General features: G+C 41.6%; 1 protein-coding gene across 1 annotated transcript in view; it reads left to right on the forward strand.

The window, feature by feature from the left end:
* Positions 1 to 397: 397 nt before the first annotated feature.
* The window catches only part of LOC146003812 (suppressor of lurcher protein 1-like), a 475712-nt gene continuing 450646 nt past the window's right edge, over positions 398 to 25463 (forward strand). The window contains exon 1 of the mRNA XM_083142232.1: positions 398 to 717. The gene's annotated coding sequence lies outside the window, so the exon portion shown is untranslated. The remainder of the gene's footprint in view (positions 718 to 25463) is intronic.

Below are 25463 nucleotides of genomic sequence, written 5' to 3' on the forward strand. Positions count from 1 at the left end.
ATCAGAGATTAATATGAAAGCTGCCAGGCGTTGTGAAATTGACGATTCGTGCAAAGGTAATGTGCACGAGGCTTATCACCCTCTTTGCACTGTACACACTGGCCCAAGGTTTCTTTGCTTTGGTACTTGCGAAATTTAGTGCACACAAAGCAGATCAAACATTGCGATATTTACCAATAGAGGTTCCTACATGAGCCAGAATCCATAAGCAAACACAACAAGAGTTCTGGTGTTTTACAGATAGATTGAAGGGACTCAAAACTGAACAAGAAAACATCGCCACTTCTTACATCGATGCTTCTTTCGACTCTCTCGTTAACATCGACAGCAGCGCCGCGCGGTGGCAGTAACTGAAGCTCAAGCCCATGCTTGCCTCGCGCTTTAGTCGACAACAGACGCTTGAAGGCTGAGCGTGTGCGTGAGACACGATATTACGTGTAGAGAGTTTGAACGCGGTCGTGTGTCCGTGTAGACTGGCTTGGAGCAAGTGGTCAAAATTTTCGCGTCGTATCGTAGCGGTGTTGGGGAAGGCAACAGCTGACCTATTTCGCGAAGATATCACGTACTTCAAAACAGTAGGATTAACAAGTTGAAAGTGAAATACACTCAAGAAAGAAGCACATTCGTGTATAAATGGGCACCGCATAGTTGTCGTAGATGAAAAAGTGTTCGTGATCGAAAGGGTAAACTGTATCAACCAAGAAAGGCTTTGCTGTGGTAAGTTTTATCTAGCCAATTAGTATCACATTTTAGTTACATTAGCAATGCACAGGTGGCGCTAAGCCTAAATTCTTAATTCTACTATCCTATCGCTGCCATTTGAAACATATGTGTACGTGTTCCTCCGTGAAAAACGAGGTTATTTTTCATTTTCAACAAAAGTACTTTGAAAATATACTAAAAAGCAGAATTCGATTAACTTACGCTCAAAATCTTAAGGATTTTTAATATAGAGATATTCTAATCGGTCAGATTTTCAACGAGCGATACAAATTACGTACAGCATTTATCATACCTTCGGTTAGTTCATCTACTTCACGACTTGGTACATTTGACCCACTCTAACCTATGCTAAAAGATAGTTACATTGGTATTTCATAGATGGCACTAAGCATTAAATCTTAATTATATTATCTTTTCACTGCAATTTGAAACTTCTGTGAAAAGGGGGACAGTTTTAGTTTTCAACAAAAGTATTTTGGATATAAACAACGAAGCTGAATTCGATTAATGTTTGGTCAAAAGGTTAAACTTTTTACGTTGGGGATATTACATACATTTATGTATTTTCTAATCAGTCAAGTTTTAAACACCGTAATATTTACATCACAGTCTTCGGTGATTTACTTTCTACTTCTGGGTTTGGTACATTTGACCCTCGGTTACTTTGCTATATAGTGGAAAATTTTTCATAGTCTAGGAAGATTGTTGCTTATGACGCTATCCTGTTTTTAGCTCGTGGAAATGTGTGTGTGTTGTGTGATTTTATGTGGTCAAATTGGGATCAATTATATTTTGGTTATTTGTAGTTACATAACTAACCAACTCTCTAGCCTTCTTAAACCCGAAGGTTCATGGCTGCAGCAACACAGGCCCTCCATCTGTCCCTATCTTAAGCAAGATCTATATACTCTTTTCCATCCCTACAATTTCCTTTAGGTCCATCTCAACGTTATCGTCGTGGCCTTCCTACAGGTCTCTTACCATCAGGTTTCCCAACATGAATCCTGTAAACTCCTCTTTCCTCTCCCATTCGTGCCACATGGCCTGCCCACCTAAGTCTTCTTGATTTAATTATTCTAATAATATCTGGACATGAATACAAATTATGTAACCTTCTCCACTCACTTGGTAGTTACCTTCGCAATTTTTAAAAAAATACACTTACTGTTTTGCTTTTTGAGTGTGTACACAACCGGCTTTTGCGAATAAAGTACTAAATCATTCGTGTGCCAATTGACACATTCCTTCCCCTGTAACCACATGGTGGAAAATGCATATCCTTGATATGATCGGTTTCATTTCGATAGGAGTCTTAGATTTAACTGTTAATGCTTTTACGTTGTTAGGTTAAAAGATGATAGTAAATTTTTACTTTTTTTTGTTAGGGTTGCTACCATACGCGTAATTTGGAGGGGGCAGACGGGGTCACTAGATCCCCAAAATGTTCAATGTTACTACAATTTACAAGTTAAGGGCATTTGAATTTGCCTCCTCTCCTTATGAGGTTCATGCTCTTGCCACCAGATTACGCTGCTGAGGGCTAGGTTTGAAGAACTTAGTATTTTCACATGTTTATTCCCTTATTCGGTGTGAATATCATAATTTTTTACTAGTAAAAACTATGATAGTCAGAGTTAAGGCTTTTACTTAATGCGGCCCATACTTTGGGATCAAATATCTCGGTTGTTTGTGTTTGCCGCGTCAAATATTTTTTTATTTTAGCTAAACTATCGATATATATCTTACGGAATTCTCGATGGGGAGGGGCTGTGTTTAATTGTGACAGTGGGCATTAAAGTGGATGTTAATGGATTAAACGCAATGATAGTCATGCGTTATCTAGGATTCGAACATGCAACCACTGACTTCGTAACTCGTTATACTGACTACTTATCTAATTTTACTGTTACAGAGAACTCTCGCAATGGGTATCTGAGATTGACATAGGTGGACGGAGCATGGTGCTGATCACATCCGTCCACTATGACCTAGATACAAAATGCGTGGTGATATTCTTAATGGTACGGTGCAATGTGCGGAGGATAACTTTACCTTTTTTACCAGAACACTCCAAAATTACTAGTAATACTACTAAACAGTTTAATAACGCTAAAATTAAGAGGCTTAAAATGTACACTATTAGGCAAAGTTAAATTGCTAGAACGTACCGTTAAAATTTAAGTCTATTGCTTGTTAATTTACATAAACAAGACGCAATTATTTATTATTTAAATTGGAATTTTTACCAAAAGATGCATATTGTTTACAAATTGCAGTGAGTGCACCACAAATATATTTTTAAAAACTGAATCATTACAATAACATTAATTATGTTAAGTTCGTAATGGTTGTTTATGCTATAAAATGGTTTGATTTGATTCGATTTTTAGTGAGTTAGCGTCACTTTTCTGCCACTTTTGTATAATGGCGATGAGGATGAGTGATGATGGGATGAAATTGATGGACACTGACAATGAAAATCCATACCAGGGCTGGGATACGAAACTGTTACCCTTGGTGACTTTAAAAATAGCCATGGGCATTTTTTTACGGAATGTGGATGGAAGTTGATATGGACGGTAATTTCTCCGGTCGACCTTTTATAGTGTGCGAAGGAGTGAATGAATTTTAAACTTTGATAAAGACAAATCAAGCGGACAATCAAAGAAATGCGAACGTGTTGGCTGAAAAAATTGAAATAACTGCAACAGTGATTAATCGTCAATAAACTTGTTAGAAGGTACACACAGAAAACTAAATGCATCATATCTATTGATGCACCAGAATGAATCGATTGATGATGCACTAAAGTGTTTTTTATGTCTTCAAAGAATCAGATTCACATTTGATGCATTTGGGTGCATTTTTGTACGTCGTGAGAAACACCAAAGTGCATAATTTGATTCAAGTGAGGATTCCTTTCAGTCGTGGTACTTTAATGCATCAGTTGATGTTCCTTGATGCACCTGCCCGCATCTTTTTGGATGATGCACTTAAATGGTCTGAGCTACAGAGTTTATGTAGCTCAAGACGAAACGTTTTAAGTGCATCATCAAAAATGCATTCTTGTGCATCAAAACGCATCAACTGATTCATTGAAGTGCATCTCGACTGAAAGGAATCCTCACTTGAATCAAATGATGCACTTTGGTGTTTCTCACGACGTACAAAAATGCATAGTTTTCAATATTTTGTAGCCGGACCCTGTGGCCGAGTGGTTAGCACATCGCGCTACGACGCCAAGGGTCCCGGGTTCGAATCCTGCTCGGTCTTGGTTGTTAGTGAATGTCCATTCATCAATTTCATCACTCATCCCCATCTTCGCAAATTAGCCAAGAGGCACAAAACGCGAAGTAAAATAAACTAAATCAATCAATCATTTTTTTGTATCTTTATTTTGCGTCACCTGTCTTCCACTATTGTATAGTCTGTATGAAGAGTGAATGACAGAGTGAATTTATGTAGGGGCACTCACAAAGGAATTTTTAATTTCTGATGATATTTTTGAAAACTTTAAAGCAAAGGTCTGGTAACTCTATGCTTATAAAGCAGCTTCTAAATGTTACAATTTTAAAGTATCGGTGGGAATCGGCAAGGTTATCGGTATGGGTATCTGCTCAGCCCTAATGATAATACGTACATATGACTAATTATGGTTCAATGGAGTAACACTATTCGCTCGAGGGCTGAGAGTTGTGTTGTTTTAACCCAGTTGTCAATTGTACGCAATTATGGTGTGCAGAATTCAATTAACGATAACGATCAACGCACGTAACTGTATGACAGTTGAAAATCATAAGCTTTATACATGACGGTGAGGACAATAACCCCTTCTCACCACCAATTAATCCATTATGATTAGTTTAGTGTTGTATGTTTATATTTTTAATTGTCAATTATATGTCTGGTCGGGGTGGTGTCTAAACGAAAGGGTGTTACTTAACGGAAGTAACTTATAAACTTGGTATCAAGACGAGACTTAGTACAGCCTCACTCTAAAGTTCTGTCGTCTCGATGTATCTTTTTATTTTACTTTTAGCCACCGTATACTCCGTCCCAGCTAAGTGTGGAGCAGGCAAACGAAAACATGTCTCTGCGCAAGTAGTGACGCGAGACGGCTCCACCAATGAACACTTGAGAAGGAACGGGGCTGCGTGGAGTGGGGGAAAGCGACTGAAGTTACCAGCCTTCCCATCAGTGTCTACTGCCTCGCTCTGACCAATAGATTACCCTCTTTTCTCTGACGCTATACGCGGCCTTACTCCACAGTTAGCAGGGACAGGGTATAGATCTCATATAGGCATTTAGTAACAAATTGTATAACTTAATGCCTGTTCCACGTAGTTAACCCTGGACTGTATTTTGCAGACTAGCGATGCTCTGGCGTCTGTGCTCTCAGCCAGTATAAACCTGTCGTGCTCGTGTTGTGTCGTCCCTATACTCTGTCCCGGGAATCTCTGGAGCAAGCGAACGAAAGCAAGTCTCCGCGCCAGTAGTGATTCGAGAGGGCTCGACCAATGAACACGTGAGAGGGAACGGGATTGCGTGGAAGGTGGAAAGCGACGGCATCTACCAGCTCTTAGCAGCAACGTGCTTGGCTCCGCCCAATCGTTTCTACCTTATGCTCCAAAGATTCCCGGGATCAGGTATATATGTTCGTGATTGTCAATCATCAATGTAATCACCATTCATCCTTATCTTCGCGATTAGCCAAAAGTGGCAGAAATGCGAAGTAAAATAAACTAAATCAACTAATGGGAATGTGAAAGCGATATTGTAATTGTGAATGTTTAAAGTTTAATTTCGTTCCTGAAGAAAGTGTTTCATGTATGAATCTTACATAATCTTAGGATTGCTCGTATGGTACGATTCATTGATTGAGTTTAAATTTACTTTATGCACATTGAACCGCCAAACCCATGGGCGTAGCATTTTCATCAAGATACAGCTCTCCTTAGCAGATAAATCATTATCAGTTTAAAGAATTTTAACATTTTATTATCAAGATTACCTCTCTATAGCTGGTATTTCACCCTGATTTTAAAGAATTATAACATTTCAATATATACATATAGCCCTCAAAAACAGATATTTTTGAGGGGGTAGAATCAAACTGCGCCTAATTTTAAAGGGGCAGAATTAATCTTGGGCCTAATTTTGAGGAGGCAGAATTAAACTTTACCCTAATTTTGAGGGGGCATAATCAAACTGTGCCTAATTTTGAGGGCGCAGAATCAAACTGTGCCTAATTTTGAGGGGAGAAGAATGAAACTGTGCCTAATTTTGAGGGGGCAGAATCAAACTGTGCCTAATTTTGAGGGGGCAGAATCAAACTGTGCCTAATTTTGAGGGGGCAGAATCAAACTGTGCCTAATTTTGAGGGGGCAGAATCAAACTGTGCCTAATTTTGAGGGGGCAGAATCAAACTGTGCCTAATTTTGAGGGGGCAGAATCAAACTGTGCCTAATTGTGAGGGGGCAGAATCAAACTGCGCCTAATTTTGAGGGGGCAGAATCAAACTTTGCCTAATTTTGAGGGGGCAGAATCAAACTTTGCCTAATTTTGAGGGGGCAGAATTAAACTATGCCTTATTTTGAGGGGGCAGAATAAAACTGTGCCTAATTTTGAGGGGGCAGAATAAAACTGTGCCTAATTTTGAGGTGGCAGAATCAAACTGTGCCTAATTTTGAGGGGACAGAATCAAATTGTGCCTAATTTTGAGGGGGCAGATTCAAACTGCGCCTACTTTTGAGGGGGGTAGAATCAATCCTGGGGCTTAAGTTTGGGGGAAGAGACTCGAAAAGTTTCCCATCCAATATAAACAGCGTCCAGAATTATATGGTAAATAACTGTGACGTTTCAGAAATCAGAAATACAGTATTACTCTTTATTATTTTGCTCCTCAGATCCACTAACTTGTAAATTTTAATAAACCTGAAACTTTTGGGGAGGGAAAAGTGCTTGGGATTCTTTTGGTTCAAGTTCGTCTCCAAAAATATAACTTATGAAAATCGTTAACATTTAAATAAAATAGTAAACCTTTAGGTGAAACAGCCCGTTTGAGGATCAAAGACCTGATAGGCAGCATTTCACTGAGTGACGCGAATACGGTTATAAATAAAGCCATATATATAATCTCAAAATTAGTAGCAATAGTTTGCTAATATTTTTGTATTATTCAGTTTTAAACTCCCGCCTCAAAATTCACAGGATGAAAGCTGATGATAAACTTAAAATGAAATATCTGTTTTGGAGGGCTATATGTTGATATTGAAGATTCTTTAAAATCAGGATGGAATACCAGTTATTGAGAGATACTGTATATCTTGATAATAAAATGTTAACATTCTTTAAACTGATTATAACACCATTAAGCCTTGTTTCCATGATTACGAAAAACTAAATATGCTGACCAAGGCAGTTTATGTTTTTAATAAAATAAATTACTGCCTTGGTCAGCATATTTAGTTTTTCTTTAAACTGATGATGATATATCTGGTAAGGAGAGCTATATCTTAATGAAAATGCCACCATTCTTTAATCATAGTTTTGAGTTACTTTCTGGGTTGTGATACAGACAATTCAGGGTTAAATCTACAGTGGGGTCCATGAGTATTACAGTGCAAATTGTCCACCACCATGTTCGTGCACTTTATTTGACCCAATAAGAGCTTCAAGAAGGGGTGTAAGGGGTGCTCCTTCCACGCAGTGCACCCAATAGTCAACCTCACTTCCACGTAGTACACCCTGGACTGCAGACTAACGAGGCTCTGGCGACTGGCCCCATGGCCAGTATAATTTTGTTTGTGTTGTCCTGTGTTTTGTCCTTATTTGTGCTGAGTGCTCCTTTACAGCCTCAGCTTTTATGATTTTAGTTATACAACGTTAGAGTTGTTATGTGTAACGATAAGGGGCTGGACCCTGTATAATGTGACGGGTGCAAAATAGCCTTAGTGCTGACGCACCCAAAATTTTAAATTAAAATTAAATTTTAAAAAATTAAGAGCTTCAGGAATTAAACGAAAACTCAAAAGAAGCTGTTTACAACTTCTTCACCAGCATACATAAAAATCCATCGCTTAAAAAAAACATAGGATGCAAGAGAAAAATTTATGAAAGTAGTCATGGACAATTTGCACGGTGATGCTTATGGATCCCACTGTACTTGACACGTAACCCGATTTAATCCACTGACGGTTCGTTGGTTTAGAACAGGACCCATGAACACCAAGAGTCGTAAGTTTATGGAATGAAAAAGAGGCTTAATAGCTAAAAACGCATCCAGGGGGATTAGCACTTACGTCACGCAACAAAGGCGACCTTCAATTTATATATACATATATCGACGCGCACATGTATTTGTCGATTGGTGACACACAATTAAACGACCAATTAATATTTTACATGTCCCGGGGGAGCGGTTTGGAACGCTCCGACCTATCTGAAAATGGCAGATGTAAATTTCGATGAGGGTAGCCTGTCAAAAATGCACTAATATTTGCGTTGTGTGGAACAATGGCGGTGAATGGGGAGTGCGAGAGTGGGGAGAACAAAGGACGGCCGACGTCGATAATTGGCTGTTCGTTTGCGTGGCCGAACTGTAGGGGAAACATGACTTACGGCAATTATGAATCAATATGCATGCCGCAAGGTTCTGTAAGGTTACCAACATTCTCCTGCTGTGTCTGCATAGCCTTGCCCCCTTACCTCCCCCTTCCCCTGTGCGGTATTGGGGTGTCTTTGTTCGTGACTTCAGTGACTGGTTATGTTGAGAGAAATTGTTTCCCTCTGCGGAGAGAAAATATCCCTTGAGAAAGTAAATTCCCTCGGTATAAGGAAAATTTGTCGCATTTTGGGACACCTTAGGTTGTGGATTTAAGTCCACTTCATGCACAGTAAGGCTAATCGGGACTGGACCTACAGTTTAAAGTAGGACCTAAACCACTATATGTGCCTCCACTGGGTATCGAAGCCGGGACCCTTGATTAGAAGACGATGACGATACCACTACGCCATCGGGGAGGCACCAGGAACACCTTAGGGATATCTCAAACAGAAGCGGCACGTGTCGCTTGAGGATTTCACACTCGAACGTAAGCTTGTCATGCAGATACCGTGTGAAACGTTGCTGTTGATTGGCTCGCTCCAAAGCGACGTGTCGCTTGGAAGCGAAGCAGTAATGTGCAACCTTTCGAACCTAAGAGAGACGACAAGCTGCACTTGTCGCTAGGACTGGGCGGTTTTCTCATACCGTTCATGGTGTCGCCTCAGTCTGTTGTTCGCGGGTGTGCAGTGAATATCTTGCTTTAGACTGAACGGGCTCCTCTCCCGTTTCGCTTCGGTGCGATTTCTTCGTGTCGCCTGTCTCTTGTTTGTCGCTTTGGTCTGAAAGATCCCTTACACGACGTAGCGACAATTTTATAATAGTGTCTCGACTATTCTTGTTGACTATACCGATCTTGCTTTCCTCAGGCAGACGTTTTAATCTTCCCAACTGTTTGTCATCCCTGTTGGGAGATTAAAAGAGTGTTTTAACAAATGTTTCTAGCTTCTTGCAAGGCCGTTTGCTCACTGTACTCCCTCGAGAATTACGTCGAATTTTCCTTTAATCTACAGATTTCAATGTTTTACGTAATGTAAAAGTGGTTCCAGCTTTAGGAAAGCATAAATAACGGAGATATTTGATTCCAAAGAATGGCGCGTAAGTTAAAATCTGCAATTTCAGAGTATTTTCGCAGCATTTTGTTACTAAAAACTGTTTGTATGTACACTAAAATAGCGAAAGAGCACGTCGAAAATAAATATCGGTACCAAACCTAACAATCCTAACCTAACTACATAAAATTATAGCTGCTGTTGTGGATAGTCGTTTTGGGTGCTATATTCACTTGCGTGAAGCCTTCGGGCTGTTGTGCTACACGGTAAAGTAACATGCTAAGGTAACAAACGTACTTTACTTCACAAGAATACATTTCCAAGAGCTAAAATCAACTGAAAACGTTCATGAACAATAAAATCTTCATAAACCATGCAAAATATTTCACATTCTCCAGGGGGTCAAGGGTACCCTTTTCGCGAAGAGCTGGCCTCTTCCGCTCTCTGTGAAGAAGCATTTTGTTTATTCTTACTTTTTATTGTGTTGTTTCTTTACATTCTCGCAGTTTTAACCTTTTTTAAAGGGCTTCGTGCACCCCTTGTTATAACATATGAAGTACGAATTTTAGACACGGGAATATTTCCTCGTTTACATTGAGGGGTGCGAAATTACCATATATGCCGACGCACACACCAATTTTAAATCAATCAACCAACCTTCCTCAGCGTAGCAACACTTGCTAATGACTCCGTAGTGACATTCTAACCGTAGAGTAAATTTCCAGTGTGGGGGGATTTTTTTTAATGAAAGGGAATTATTTGGTAGATGAGAAAGCAGGTCAATCGTTGAAGAAACTAAAGTGCAGAATATTTTAAAAATACATTCTTAATATGGAGGGATTTTTTGAGGGAATATTCCTGTCTGGAGGGAATTTTCTCGAAGGAGCTGTTTGCTGGAATGTTCTCTGCCCGAAGTTCCTTGACCATTGATCTAAAGATAGGAAACTTTTCCTTCCCGATAACAACAGGCCTTTGAGGTGGATATAAATTATGTGATCTTTGCGAGGCACGACATGGAAACTGCCTCTCCTCACGTGAGGCTTTGAGGGGAGGGAATTAAGCTATCGATAATTCCTCTCCCTTTTGTTGCTGGAGGGGCTGCGGCGGCGACAGAGACATTCGTCTCACTTGGTGGAAATACCCTTAAATTAGTAGTCGTGAGATTCTTTTTGTTCTCATTGAAGGTACCTGAGCTCTCTGGTTATTAATTGGATAGCAAATACGATGAATGTCGAATGTTTAATCTTCGGTTTGTGGTTGGGCGAAAGGATAATGTCAGCATGTAATGTCTTAACAAATCAACTTCAAATTCTAATGTGATGAACAGGCAACGGATTTATATGTAGTAAGAAAGGGGTAAATATGTAAATACATATTTAGTTATTTTCACCAAAATGTAGAGTTAAACATGGACTTAAAATTGTAAATACTTATCTTTTTAATACTATAAGACTACATGAGCTACATAGAATACAGTCTCGCCAGAAGCGAATTCCGTACGTGTGTCACAATATCGTTTCGCCTGGCCCTGCTGTCGTGACTGTCTCGAAGAGAAACCAGAAGCGAATCCCGTACTTGTGCCACAATATCGTTGCTTCTGGCGCTGCTGTCGTGACTGTCTTGAAGAGAAACCAGAAGCGAATCCCGTACTTGTGCCACAATATCGTTGCTTCTGGCGCTGTTGTCGTGACTGTCTTGAAGAGAAACCAGAAGCGAATCCCGTACTTGTGCCACAATATCGTTGCTTCTGGCGCTGCTGTCGTGACTGTCTTGAAGAGAAACCAGAAGCGAATCCCGTACTTGTGCCACAATATCGTTGCTTCTGGCGCTGTTGTCGTGACTGTCTTGAAGAGAAACCAGAAGCGAATCCCGTACTTGTGCCACAATATCGTTGCTTCTGGCGCTGTTGTCGTGACTGTCTTGAAGAGAAACCAGAAGCGAATCCCGTACTTGTGCCACAATATCGTTGCTTCTGGCGCTGTTGTCGTGACTGTCTTGAAGAGAAACCAGAAGCGAATCCCGTACTTGTGCCACAATATCGTTGCTTCTGGGGCTGTTGTCGTGACTGTCTTGAAGAGAAACCAGAAGCGAATCCCGTACTTGTGCCACAATATCGTTGCTTCTGGCGCTGTTGTCGTGACTGTCTTGAAGAGAAACCAGAAGCGAATCCCGTACTTGTGCCACAATATCGTTGCTTCTGGCGCTGTTGTCGTGACTGTCTTGAAGAGAAACCAGAAGCGAATCCCGTACTTGTGCCACAATATCGTTGCTTCTGGCGCTGTTGTCGTGACTGTCTTGAAGAGAAACCAGAAGCGAATCCCGTACTTGTGCCACAATATCGTTGCTTCTGGCGCTGTTGTCGTGACTGTCTTGAAGAGAAACCAGAAGCGAATCCCGTACTTGTGCCACAAAATCGTTTCTCCTGGCCCTGCTGCCGTGACTGTCTTGATGAGAAACCAGAAGCGAATCCCGTACTTGTGCCACAATATCGTTGCTTCTGGCGCTGTTGTCGTGACTGTCTTGAAGAGAAACCAGAAGCGAATCCCGTACTTGTGCCACAATATCGTTGCTTCTGGCGCTGTTGTCGTGACTGTCTTGAAGAGAAACCAGAAGCGAATCCCGTACTTGTGCCACAATATCGTTGTTTCTGGCGATGTTGTCGTGACTGTCTTGAAGAGAAACCAGAAGCTAATCCCGTACTTGTGCCACAAAATCGTTTCTCCTGGCCCTGCTGCCGTGACTGTCTTGATGAGAAACCAGAAGCGAATCCCGTACTTGTGCCACAATATCGTTGCTTCTGGCGCTGTTGTCGTGACTGTCTTGAAGAGAAACCAGAAGCGAATCCCGTACTTGTGCCACAATATCGTTGCTTCTGGGGCTGCTGTCGTGACTGTCTTGAAGAGAAACCAGAAGCGAATCCCGTACTTGTGCCACAAAATCGTTTCTCCTGGCCCTGCTGCCGTGACTGTCTTGATGAGAAACCAGAAGCGAATCCCGTACTTGTGCCACAATATCGTTGCTTCTGGGGCTGTTGTCGTGACTGTCTTGAAGAGAAACCAGAAGCGAATCCCGTACTTGTGCCACAATATCGTTGCTTCTGGCGCTGTTGTCGTGACTGTCTTGAAGAGAAACCAGAAGCGAATCCCGTACTTGTGCCACAACATCGTTGCTTCTGGCGCTGCTGTCGTGACTGTCTTGAAGAGAAACCAGAAGCGAATCCCGTACTTGTGCCACAATATCGTTGCTTCTGAGGATGTTGTCGTGACTGTCTTGAAGAGAAACCAGAAGCGAATCCCGTACTTGTGCCACAACATCGTTGCTTCTGGCGCTGCTGTCGTGACTGTCTTGAAGAGAAACCAGAAGCGAATCCCGTACTTGTGCCACAATATCGTTGCTTCTGAGGATGTTGTCGTGACTGTCTTGAAGAGAAACCAGAAGCGAATCCCGTACTTGTGCCACAATATCGTTGCTTCTGGGGCTGCTGTCGTGACTGTCTTGAAGAGAAACCAGAAGCGAATCCCGTACTTGTGCCACAAAATCGTTTCTCCTGGCCCTGCTGCCGTGACTGTCTTGAAGAGAAACCAGAAGCGAATCCCGTACTTGTGCCACAATATCGTTGCTTCTGGGGCTGTTGTCGTGACTGTCTTGAAGAGATACCAGAAACGAATCCCGTACTTGTGCCACAAAATCGTTTCTCCTGGCCCTGCTGCCGTGACTGTCTTGATGAGAAACCAGAAGCGAATCCCGTACTTGTGCCACAATATCGTTGCTTCTGGCGCTGTTGTCGTGACTGTCTTGAAGAGAAACCAGAAGCGAATCCCGTACTTGTGCCACAAAATCGTTTCTCCTGGCCCTGCTGCCGTGAATGTTTTGAAGAGAAACCAGAAGCGAATCCCGTACTTGTGCCACAAAATCGTTTCTCCTGGCCCTGCTGCCGTGACTGTCTTGATGAGAAACCAGAAGCGAATCCCGTACTTGTGCCACAATATCGTTGCTTCTGGGGCTGTTGTCGTGAATGTCTTGAAGAGAAACCAGAAGCGAATCCCGTACTTGTGCCACAATATCGTTGCTTCTGGCGCTGTTGTCGTGACTGTCTTGAAGAGAAACCAGAAGCGAATCCCGTACTTGTGCCACAACATCGTTTCTCCTGGCGCTGCTGTCGTGACTGTCTTGAAGAGAAACCAGAAGCGAATCCCGTACTTGTGCCACAATATCGTTGCTTCTGGGGCTGTTGTCGTGACTGTCTTGAAGAGAAACCAGAAGCGAATCCCGTACTTGTGCCACAATATCGTTGCTTCTGGCGCTGTTGTCGTGACTGTCTTGAAGAGAAACCAGAAGCGAATCCCGTACTTGTGCCACAACATCGTTGCTTCTGGCGCTGCTGTCGTGACTGTCTTGAAGAGAAACCAGAAGCGAATCCCGTACTTGTGCCACAATATCGTTGCTTCTGGCGCTGTTGTCGTGACTGTCTTGAAGAGAAACCAGAAGCGAATCCCTTACTTGTGCCACAACATCGTTGCTTCTGGCGCTGCTGTCAGGCGCACATTAGAAGTGAGGGTGGGGTTAGCAGTGGGCTGCTCGACTTGGAACTCCCTTCCAACGTTGCTGGAATAACGTTTTTAACAACCAGGAGCTAATGCTTGAGCTCTCATTGTCTATTGTTTACAACAATTCTAGAAAAAACAGCAATTTCAAGTGTTTTTAATGGCAAAAGTTGGGAGATGATAAAATTATTGTTCGGATGGCAAAGAACCCGTAAAGGTTCGTTTAACGTTCCTTCGGACTTTTGTGAGTTATTTGCAAGAAATTCACCCAACGCTTTCGGTCACACGGGGACATGTAGTTATTGTGCAAATATGGACTATGTGTTGAGAAATGTTGCGTACATGCCATGATTCGCAAAGATAATACAGAATGTAACTGATTGCAACTTCATACATAAATATGTTTTTACATATAAATCCCTTCCCTGGTGATGAACAATCATAAGATGATACGACTGCTTAATCAATTATCTTCAAAATCTCTTTGGATGACCATATACAACAAATGAACCATACGAACAAATCAGATTGACAGTCTAGTGACACGCACAGATAACGACCAGACCATACGATTTGATATTTGTTATTTAGCGCCGCTTTTATATCACTTTTGGCTAATCGCGACGATGAGGATGGATCGTTTGATGATATTGACGAAAGGACACTCGCAAAGGATGCCCAGGCCAGGATTCGGATCCCGGGACCCTTGTGGTAACCACCCCGTTACGGAGGAAGGCGATACCATAAGAACAATGAACTATTAAACTTCAAAATCTAGTGGGACGAATAGAGATATAATAAGACCATTATGACTTCCCCACGTATACTCTGTCCCAGCTAACTGTAGAGTAGGCAAGCGAAAGCAAGTCTCTGCGGAAGTAGTGACGCGAGACGGTTCCACCAATGAACACGTGAGAGGAACGGAATTGCATGGAGTGGGGGAAAGAGACTGCCTTCCCAGCAGCGTGTACTGCTTCGTTCTGGCCACTGGGTTCCCTCGCTTCTCTGACGCCTTGCTCCACAGTTAGCTGGGACTGGATATACGTGAGAGGGAAGTGCAAAAATCTTACCACGCACGGGATAGACAAGCTGGGCCCTCCATTTTCCTAAAGCCATAAGATTGCGTACCTTAGCAGTGAGAGCGATAGGCCTGAATAAATAATTATAAATTACAAGCAAATATTTCTTTTCAATTTCAGGTTTATTACAAACAGAGCAGCAACAATTTACTACTAAAAATAAGAATTCTAATATGAGTAACAATTAGATAAATAACTAGTAAATAACCTTGACTTGCCTTATAAATTGTCTGTTCGCCCTTGTATGTTGAATAGTCATAGGAGATGTTAACCACACGTAAACTTATCGGTTATAGGAAAAAGCTATGTAAATGTAATTTAAAAATAAAATAAAAAATACCCTTCATTTTAAGTATGTTATTATCCTTAATGACGGATAAGTAGACTAACGTGGATTAAGTAATTGATTAGTTCATAGTTATATTATTACTAATATTACTTAGTAATATTAAAAAATGAAAATTATATTAAAGAGGAAATAAAAAGCAGGCTTAATTCATGAAATGCATGTTACTTCTCTCTTCATCAACTTTTGTCTTCTCGTTTAATATCTAAGAAACTAAAAGTTAAAATATACAAAACAGTAATTTTGCCTGTAGTATTATATGGGTGCGAAATTGGTCCCTTACATTGAAAGAGAAGCCTAAATTGAGAGTATTTGAAAATAAGATCCTTAGGAAAATCTTTGGACCTAAAAGGGATGAGGGGACAGGTGAGTGGAGAAGGTTACATAATTTAGAACTACATAATTTGTATTCATGTCCAGATATTATTAGAATGATTAAATCAAGAAGACTTAGGTGGGCAGGCCATGTGTCACGAATGGGAGACGAAAGAGGAGTTTACAGGATTCTTGTTGGGAAACCTGATGGTAAGAGACCTGTAGGAAGGCCAAGACGAAGATGGGGGGACAACGTTGAGATGGACCTAAAGGAAATCTGTAGTGATGGAAAAGAGTATATAGATCTTGCTCAAGATAGGGAAAGATGGAAGGCCTGTGTTGCTGCAGCCATGAACCTTCGGGTTTAAGAAGGCTAGAGAGTTAGTTAGTTAGTTTTTTAGTTCATAGTGTAGTTATAATACTTAACTGCAGTAGATTTTTCCCCAGTGTGTAGCTTCGCTACCGGAGACGAAGTGGTCGAGCGATTCTCCTTGCTCGGACACCAGGCCTCGAGATTACGTATGGTATGACGTCAGAGCATGTGATGTAATGTTGCAAAGTTTATCGTACAGCTATGAAATGAAGAGGGGGACCATACGATCACTGAAGAAATCAATTCCATATTTAGTGTCAAGTTACAGCAAGATCATACGATCACTTAACAAATCGTATTCTAGTGCTTTCAACAGCGACAACAATAAGATCATATAATCTCTCAACAAATCGAATCTAAAACTAAAAAGGGAAGAACAGAGCACGTACAGCAATCACATGACGCGTGGGCTTCACCAATTTATGATGCAACAAAAGTGTCTCATTTTTGCTGTCGCCACGACGGACCTTTCCACATGTTCACGGTCCATAAATCTGGAATCCCCTATCAGCATGCGTTGTATGTCAGCGCTCACATGCGAGAGGACTTTTTTTTTCCTGACAGGTCATATGCTGGCCTATTCACTTAACTGCACTCTTGGGGACGATCCAGACATTAGCTGCGGCACGGGTGAATGCGTGTATCTGTATCCACTTTTTTAACCCCCACCCCCGCTCTCCCAACTTTTATTACCGGGAAGTGTGTGCGCGTCGAAGGTCGGTTGCATGCACGGCGAGGGCGCATGTAGGTCACGCTCGCCTTTATTCGTGATGGAGTACTGGTAGATCGTCAATTGTCCTTTATCGTGTGGATCCATAAGTGGGATCTGGGTTCTTTCATTGCGGGGACAAGAAGATTAACAGTGGCGTCGCAGCCGAGAGCATGTTGGGGGGGGGGGGGCTAGTCAACCGTAAAACAGCTTTGATAGTCCTAAAGCTCACCTATAGGGCCTTTTCATACAACTCTGTATGCATTTTAATAGACCATTAAAGTGGAACTAGACACACACACACACACACACACACAGAGTGAGAGAGAGAGCAACACAGAGAGAGAGAGAGAGAGAGCAACACAGAGAGAGAGAGCAACACAGAGAGAGAGAGCAACAGAGAGAGAGAGAGAGAGCGCAACACACAGAGAGAGAGAGCAACACACAGAGAGAGAGAGAGAGAGAGAGAGAGCAACACACACAGAGAGAGAGAGAGAGAGAGAGAGAGCAACACTGAGAGAGAAAGAAAGAGAGAGAGAGCAACACTGAGAGAGAGAGAAAGAGAGAGAGAGAGCAACACTGAGAGAGAGAGAAAGAGAGAGAGAGCAACACTGAGAGAGAGAGAAAGAGAGAGAGAGAGAGCAACACACACAGAGAGAGAGAGAGAGAGAAAGAGCAACACACAGAGAGAGAGAGAAAGAGAGAGAGCAACACAGAGAGAGAGAGAGAGCAACACAGAGAGAGAGAGAGAGAGCAACACAGAGAGAGAGAGAGAAAGAGAGAGAGCAACACAGAGAGAGAGAGAGAGAGAGAGCAACACAGAGAGAGAGAGAGAGAGAGAGAGCAACACACACACAGAGAGAGAGAGAGCAACACAGAGAGAGAGAGAGAGAGAGAGAGCAACACACACACAGAGAGAGAGAGAGCAACACAGAGAGAGAGAGAGAGAGAGAGAGCAACACAGAGAGAGAGAGAGAAAGAGCAACACACAGAGAGAGAGAGAGAGAGAGAGCAACACAGAGAGAGAGAGAGAAAGAGCAACACACAGAGAGAGAGAGAGAGAGAGCAACACAGAGAGAGAGAGAGAGCAACACACAGAGAGAGAGAGAGAGCAACTCACACAGAGAGAGAGCAAAACAGAAAGAGAGAGAGAGCAAAACAGAGAGAGAGAGCAACAGAGAGAGAGAGAGAGAGCAAAACAGAGAGAGAGAGAGAGCAACAGAGAGAGAGAGAGCAACACAGAGAGAGAGAGAGAGAGAGCAAACAGAGAGAGAGAGAGAGAGCAACACAGAGAGAGAGAGAGAGAGAGAGCAACACACACAGAGAGAGAGAGAGAGAGAGAGAGAGCAACACACAGAGAGAGAGAGAGAAAGCAACACAGAGAGAGAGAGAGCAACACTGAGAGAGAGAGAAAGAGAGAGAGAGAGCAACACTGAGAGAGAAAGAGAGAGAGAGAGCAACACAGAGAGAGAGAGAAAGAGAGAGAGAGAGAGCAACACAGAGAGAGAGAGCAACACAGAGAGAGAGAGAGAGAGAAAGAGCAACACAGAGAGAGAGAGAGAAAGAGAGAGAGAGCAACAGAGAGAGAGAGAGAGCAACACAGAGAGAGAGAGAGCAACACAGAGAGAGAGAGAGAGCAACACAGAGAGAGAGAGCAACACAGAGAGAGGGAGAGAGAGCAACACAGAGTGAGTGAGAGAGAGAGAGAGCAACACACACACAGAGAGAGAGAGAGTGAGAGAGAGAGAGCAACACAGAGAGAGAGAGAGAGAGAGAGAGAGAGAGAGAGAAACACAGAGAGAAACAGAGACAGAAGCAGAGAGAGAGAGAGAGAGGCAGAAACAGAGAGAGAAGGACAGACAAACAGAGAGAGAGAGAAACACACACAGAGAGAGAGAGAGAGAGAGAGAGAGAGAGAGAGAGAGAGGTATTAAAAGCAGACGAGGAGGAATAAGAGAAAGAGGAAAATAATGGTTGAAAAGGAAGAACTACAAAGAGAGTAAAGGGAGAACAACGGAAGAAGGTAAAAGGTGATGGAGAGATAACAACAAGAGAAGGAGATAAAGGAAAATGATGGTAGAAAAAGAGAAAAATGGGAATGTTTTTACGTAGGACTTAACTGCCAGCTTTCAGAAACTAATGTGCTGTTCTGATCTACGAAAAATGGACGACGCTACGAACCCTCTAAAACCGTTTTCCCCCTGAATGCGTATGCAACCTTGTAACGAAAGTTCACAATTTCCACTAATTAAAACAAACAAAATTATTTTTCTCTGAAAATCAGTTTTATTTCATGTGTCTCGCCCCTCTCTTGATGTCGTTAATAGAAAGTTTAGTTAGCTAAAATGTAGCACTTGTGTGGCATTATACAGACAGACCCGTACCAGGTAGTTGCTAACTGGCAAACTAACCGCAGCACGTGGGGATGTTGAGAGACATTTGTGTACAACAGCATCATTTAACAAAAAAAGCTTACAACAGGTACATGAAAGGCAGACTCCGGAGTCGTATATTTTTTAAACATTACCGCTGCAGTAAATGAATTGTAATAATATTCTGCAAAATGTAAATTTGGCTAACACAGGGTGCATCATTTGCAACGCAATTCTCCTCTTAAATTGTTCTTGCATAAATGAACTTGTAGTTGCCTTCTGTTGTTACATTGTCTATTTTATCTCTTCTCTTCTTCCATGGCCTTATATCGTTCTTTCTTTCATTTCCCCTCTAAGTTTCTCCAGATCTTTATTTTTCTATAGTTCCTTTCAGGTGTGCCCATCCTCCAAGGCCTATGACTCACCCCCCAAAAAGGTAAGACACCCCCCTTATCCCGAATTATTAACTCAAATTATTTTTATGTTTACTTTAGGTATTGTTTACAATATAGACATTGACATGTATATTGTATATTACTTTGTCATTGAAATAACATTTTACATAAATGATGATAACTTCTGACGTTGCAAAGTTGTTGTAGCAAAATTATTGACAAATTCCTAATTTTGCAGCACTTTTAAAATATCTGTAGCCATTAACAACTCAAGAGGAACATAGTATGTTTTTAATTATTCTTATGACACTCACTGTGCGTCCTGCAGCACAACTTGTCACTGGTATGGAGATCAGAACAGAATTTTATGCAAAACCTGCTGCTGAAATGAAAGCACGGCTCACTATCATGCTTGCTAACATAAAACGTACAAAACTGCTCAAGCCACTGTCATTGTTAGTGTACTGAACCTTTTTCTGAACATTTTGTCTGCTTGACTAATCTTGTATTAATGCGAACAACACGCCCCCTCGACCCCCCTTCCAAACCAATTTTAAAGGCATAAGAGTTGGGGTTTTACTTCAACCCCATCGCCGCGATCACTTATAGGTAGAAAAACTGTACATAATAACCATAACTAAAAATCAATAACAAGTCAGTCAAACGAAACTATCCCCTTATTTTGGGTGAAGATATGTAGAATTGGTAGCTAAACTATAAAATTTGTCCCCCCCAAAAGATTGCACGACGCAGGCGCGTCATGAAACCCTCCTGTGGGCACCCGTGGTTCCTTTGTCTCTTGGGGTGACCTTTCCTCAAGACACCCAAATGTCTTTCTCGTAGTATACCCTGGACTCATTTTGCAAACTTGCGAGGCTTTGTCGTCTGAACTCAAGGCCAGTATAATCCTTACTTGGGCTCGTGTTGTATCGTCCATATACGTTTGTGATTCCATCCATTCCATCTTATCACCATTCACTTCGGGATTAGTCAAAACTGGAAGAAAAGCAGAGTAAAATAAATCAATCAATCTCTCTCTCTCTCTTCTCTGTTTGCTGTTGTTGCCTTGTAGCTCTTTTCCATTTTCTTTAGTTTTCTATAGTATTTCTTATTCTCCCCTTTCTGTTTATTTTTCCATTCAGTTTCTCTATCTTCTCTTTTCCTATATTCCTTCCTTCTCTCTTCCCTCTGTTTTCGACTTCTCATGTTGCTGTTCATTTCTTTTATTCTCTGTTTCTCTATCTTCTCTTTTCTATATCTTCCTCTCTCTCCTTTCTATTCTTCAGTTTACTTCTATGCTTATTTCTTTCATATACTTCCTCAGTTTTCCATCTTTCTTTTTCAATATTTTCTCTCTCTCCCACTTTTCTTCCGTTGCCTTACCTTCTGTCAAAAAAGTACCGGGAATTTGTCATTTAAAAGGCCCGCGCAAAGGATTTTTTTAAAAATATTTTTTTCCGTAAGTTGTACTTAATTACTATCCCAAACATGAGCGCAATCCGTCAACCAGTTTGTTTACAGCAGTAGGTTGAATCAGTCCACTTCAGTAGTGCATCACGATTTTTACAATGAACGAAATTATTGAAGAAAGAGTTTGCCTTAAATTCTGTGTTGCGAACGGAATTTCGTATGCTGACTCGCTAAAAATGTTAGAAAAGACTTATGGTGAATCAGTTTTATCAAAAACACGGGCTTACGAGTGGTACAAAGTGTTCAAGGAGGGCCGAGAGATCGTCGAAGACATGCCTCGTTCTGGACGACCTTCGACCTCTTCAACGGATGAAAACATCGAAAAAGTGAATGAAATTGTGCTCGATAATCGCCATTCCAGCTTAAGAGATATAGCGACTGACCTTAACATCTCTCACGAGTCTGTTCGTTCGATTTTGGTGGATATTTTGGACATGCGACGCGTCGCCGCACGGCTTGTTCCAAAAGAGCTGAATTTTCTTCAAAAACAGTACCGTGAGCAGGTCTCTCTAGACATGCTGGATCTCGCCAATTCTGATCCCACATTCATGGAACGCATCATAACTGGTGACGAGACATGGGTCTACGAGTTTGACTTGCAAACAAGTCAACAGTCATCAGAATGGAGGACAAAAGACGAGCCGAAACCGAAAAAACCACGTCAAAGTTCCTCAAAAGTCAAGGTGATGCTCATTGTTTTCTTCGATATTCGTGGTTTGGTGCATCATGAATTCGTTACAGAGGGACAGACGGTCAATAAAGAATACTATTTGGCCGTATTGAAGCGTTTGCGTGAGAAAATCCGTCAGAAACGGCCAGATTTGTGGAAGATCAAGTCGTGGATTTTACACAACGATAATGCGCCATCGCATAGAGCGACAGTTGTGACCGAATTTAAGGCCAAAAACACAATAAATACCATCGAACAACCACCGTATTCACCAGATCTGGCCCCGTGTGACTTCTTTGTTTCCAAAACTAAAATTGCCGCTCCGGGGTACCCGTTTTTACTCGATTGAAGCCATATAGCAAAATTCGTGGAAGGAGCTGAAGGCCATACTGGAAAGAGCCTATAAAAAGTGTTTCCAAGACTGGAAAAAATCGCTGGCATATGTGTGTTGCATCAAATGGGGCCTACTTTGAAGGCGACAAAATAAATAGTGATGAATAAATGAAAATTGTGCGTTTTATTTAACAATTCCTGGTACTTTTTTGACAGAATATATATTGTTCTATTTTTCTTTAGTTTTCTATCTTCTCGGTTTCTATAATCTCTTTTTCTCCTCTTTCAGTTTTCTCCTTCACCAGTGTCATATTATCTATTTCTCTCCTAGTTTATCTACGTATCTCATTCTTTGTATCACCTTCTCTTTCTTTGTTTCTGTCCTTCTCTCTGTGTATGACTTGCTATCGACTCGAGTACTGCATGAGACCAATTTCACTGGCTCGAACTCGCTCAAATCTCTCACACTCGAGCGTATACAATGGAATATCTTTTTAATGTTGCAATAATCGTAGACACACACATGTAAAATATGTCATTTCAGTTTGTCCACAGTCCTCTATTTCACTTTCATATATCACTGTATAGACGGTGCTAAAGTCGGAGCTACTGCTGAGCATGCGCACTCGTCTGGTTCCCCTCGAACATCCGGTTACGCTTACGGTTCTCGGGACGTTAATATGAAACGGCGAAGTGGAGATTCTTTTACAAGGAAACATGGTGCCAGCTGTGCAGCATATGGTTGCACAGTTCGATAAGGAACAAATGTATTGAGTCAAGTATCACGTCATAGGTTTCCGAAGGCCATAGAGAGAATAAATACATGAGAACTAGTGTGTAACAAAAAACTCAACAACATACCTTTAAATATTAATTTATGAAATCTATGAACATAATCTCGTCACATAAACAAATATATGTAGTTTAGTCTTAATTAAATCACCATTTTATTGTGAAGCGATCAAAACAACGAATTATTATATTTCGTTTGTAGCCTACTTCCGTATGATCAAGCGTAAGGTTGTAGAAAAGATAGACGTGCAATTAGAGTATAAGTAGTGCTGCCATCTACCCTCGGGTTTGAAAATGTACAATGCAAGTCGAACTATCATTGAACACTTTAAATGTATCACAGCATTTTTGTTATTTTCAAAGAATAAACATTGTTTTTTAATAATCTGCACTGCAGTTGATCATCCAAAGGATTCAATAAGTTCACTCCTTCATGGTATAACTTGAACAAATACTTTTCTTGACTATCGTCAGTTTGTGGCGCTGTCGTCGCACTACTGATGAAAACAAGTGCTCATTTCTTACTTCGTGTACTTGTGAACTGTACTGCAAACAACGGGGACTGACCAAAACCGGAAGTTCCGGGGGAATCAATGTTTGTTTACATTTTTAATACGGTGTATTCAGTGGCGTGGCGTGACTTCTTCAAAACTGTTACCGGCTATCAGTACGACAATTATGCCTGCTAGACGTTATCACCCCCCGCCCCCGGGTAAAGAAAACATGTCTTCGAGCTAGATATTTGTTCATTTCGTTCTTGTTTTGCAATCAGCACAGTGATTTAGCCACAAACATTCCTAGAAATAACTACCACTCATGAGACAGTTACCACGAAAATCCAATGAATAGTGGTAGACCCTTGTCAATTCTTCATCTGTCTCAGTTTCTTTGCAATGAGCTGCGAAGGGGAAGAAGAAGAAGAACCACACTTTTCTCGGATCAGTTTGACGTTTGTGTGGTGAGCACTGAGCAGACGACAGAACTCTGCTCCTTTGTGGAAGGGAAGCTCCCAGATGTACGTACTACTGTTGCCAACTTAGTATTTATTACATGCACGCCCCGCCTCTGGGTGTATTGGTAAAATATATTAAACTACTTTTTAACATGGAGATGATGACTATGCTTACTTAAGTTACAATTTCACTGCGTCTTCACTTTACGATCCATACTTGAGGGCTCACTACACAGACAAATTACTGTTATACGTGTACTACTGGGCGTGCATCGCTCGTTTTGCCTGTTCGAGCGTTATTCGCTCGTGCGAAGAAGCTCTCAATTCCATACGCTATCTAGCGTCGTCCGTGCGAACTATTTGGTGTTCGAGCGAAATCCTCTAACTACAGCACTCAGTCTACTATGAATGATTTCGAAAATTTCTCATTTAAGCTATTTGGGTGGGGCAAGGACCCACCATTGCCCTTCAGTAACGAAAGTGAGTAAGGTAGAGCGAGGCTTCTCCGCCCATTTCAAATTTAAGGCATTATAAAGGAAATAAAAAAAATTGAGTTATTGTAAAGATCGAAGAGCAAAACACACCTTATTATTCCCTTCAAGCATACAAATACTAATTTTAAAAATATCTTACAAACTACGGCTTTGTTTAAACAAAACATAAAGTGATGCAAAAATTGAAAACCTCAAAATGAGCGGGGCTATTTCGCTCAAAATGTTTCATGATTTGTATTACAAACATTTGCCACAAATGAAGTTGTTCCTGCCAACAGCACCAACACACACCTCGTGAAACCATGTTCCACATTTTTTCACACTTTATCCAGTCACCCTTGGATGTTGATTTCGTAAAATAATACATCACTCCACAGAATCCGCATGGTGCATCTTCCTCGTCAACGTCTTCGAGTTGGATTGGAAGTAGCCCCCTTTTTTCCGGGCGGAATAGCCCCAAATACAGAAACTTGTAATCGCGCGCCGTGTGAGGACTGTGGATAAAGAAACGCGCCATCTCTTGTGCATGGATACACAATAACGTACATTTTAACAAGAGAAGGTTTTTCACGGGATGGCCGCGGTGGCTCAGTCGGTAGGTAACGTGTCTGACTACAATGCTAAAGGTCCCGGGTTCGATCCCCGGCCGGTTGAAATCCGGGAACTTTTCCAACGTTGGAAGCGGCCCCGGCGCCCACCCAGCGTCCAATGACATTGGCACCTGGGGAAAACGCGGGGGGTAAAGGCGGTCAGGGGCGTAACTACACACTTGGAAATGGCAAAACAGAAGCTTTCGGATTTATACCTTCAAGTCTAGATCAACATGGTTGGAAGTAACAATACCTGTCTGTCTCTGATGATACAATTCCCCGCTGATAGCTGTTCATATCGAAACGTGTTCGATCGCTCAATCTCCTCAGTTGCTTCTTGTTCGGCGATTCCAGGCAAAAGACCCCACACCACACGTTGCTCTCTGTTTTGTTCTCTTTCCTCCTTCCCTGGTCGTTGCCCTGAAATACCAGCTGATCAGCACCTTAACTCCAATAGACCAGGAAGGATTTGTAAATTACTGATGTGACATTCTTTGAATGCCTGAGAGAGCAACGGCTGGCGACAGGGGTTATGAATTCAGGCTAGCTATAAATCTCAATTTAGAAGAGATTGATACGATTACCCCCTCTGGAAAAAATTTCCAGAATTGAAATTTATATTTAAGGTATCCATGTTGATCTATCCTTATA

This window comes from Lepisma saccharinum, chromosome 20 (genome assembly GCF_977018435.1).
Source record: "Lepisma saccharinum chromosome 20, izLepSacc3.1, whole genome shotgun sequence".
Classification (NCBI taxonomy): Eukaryota; Metazoa; Arthropoda; class Insecta; order Zygentoma; family Lepismatidae; genus Lepisma; species Lepisma saccharinum.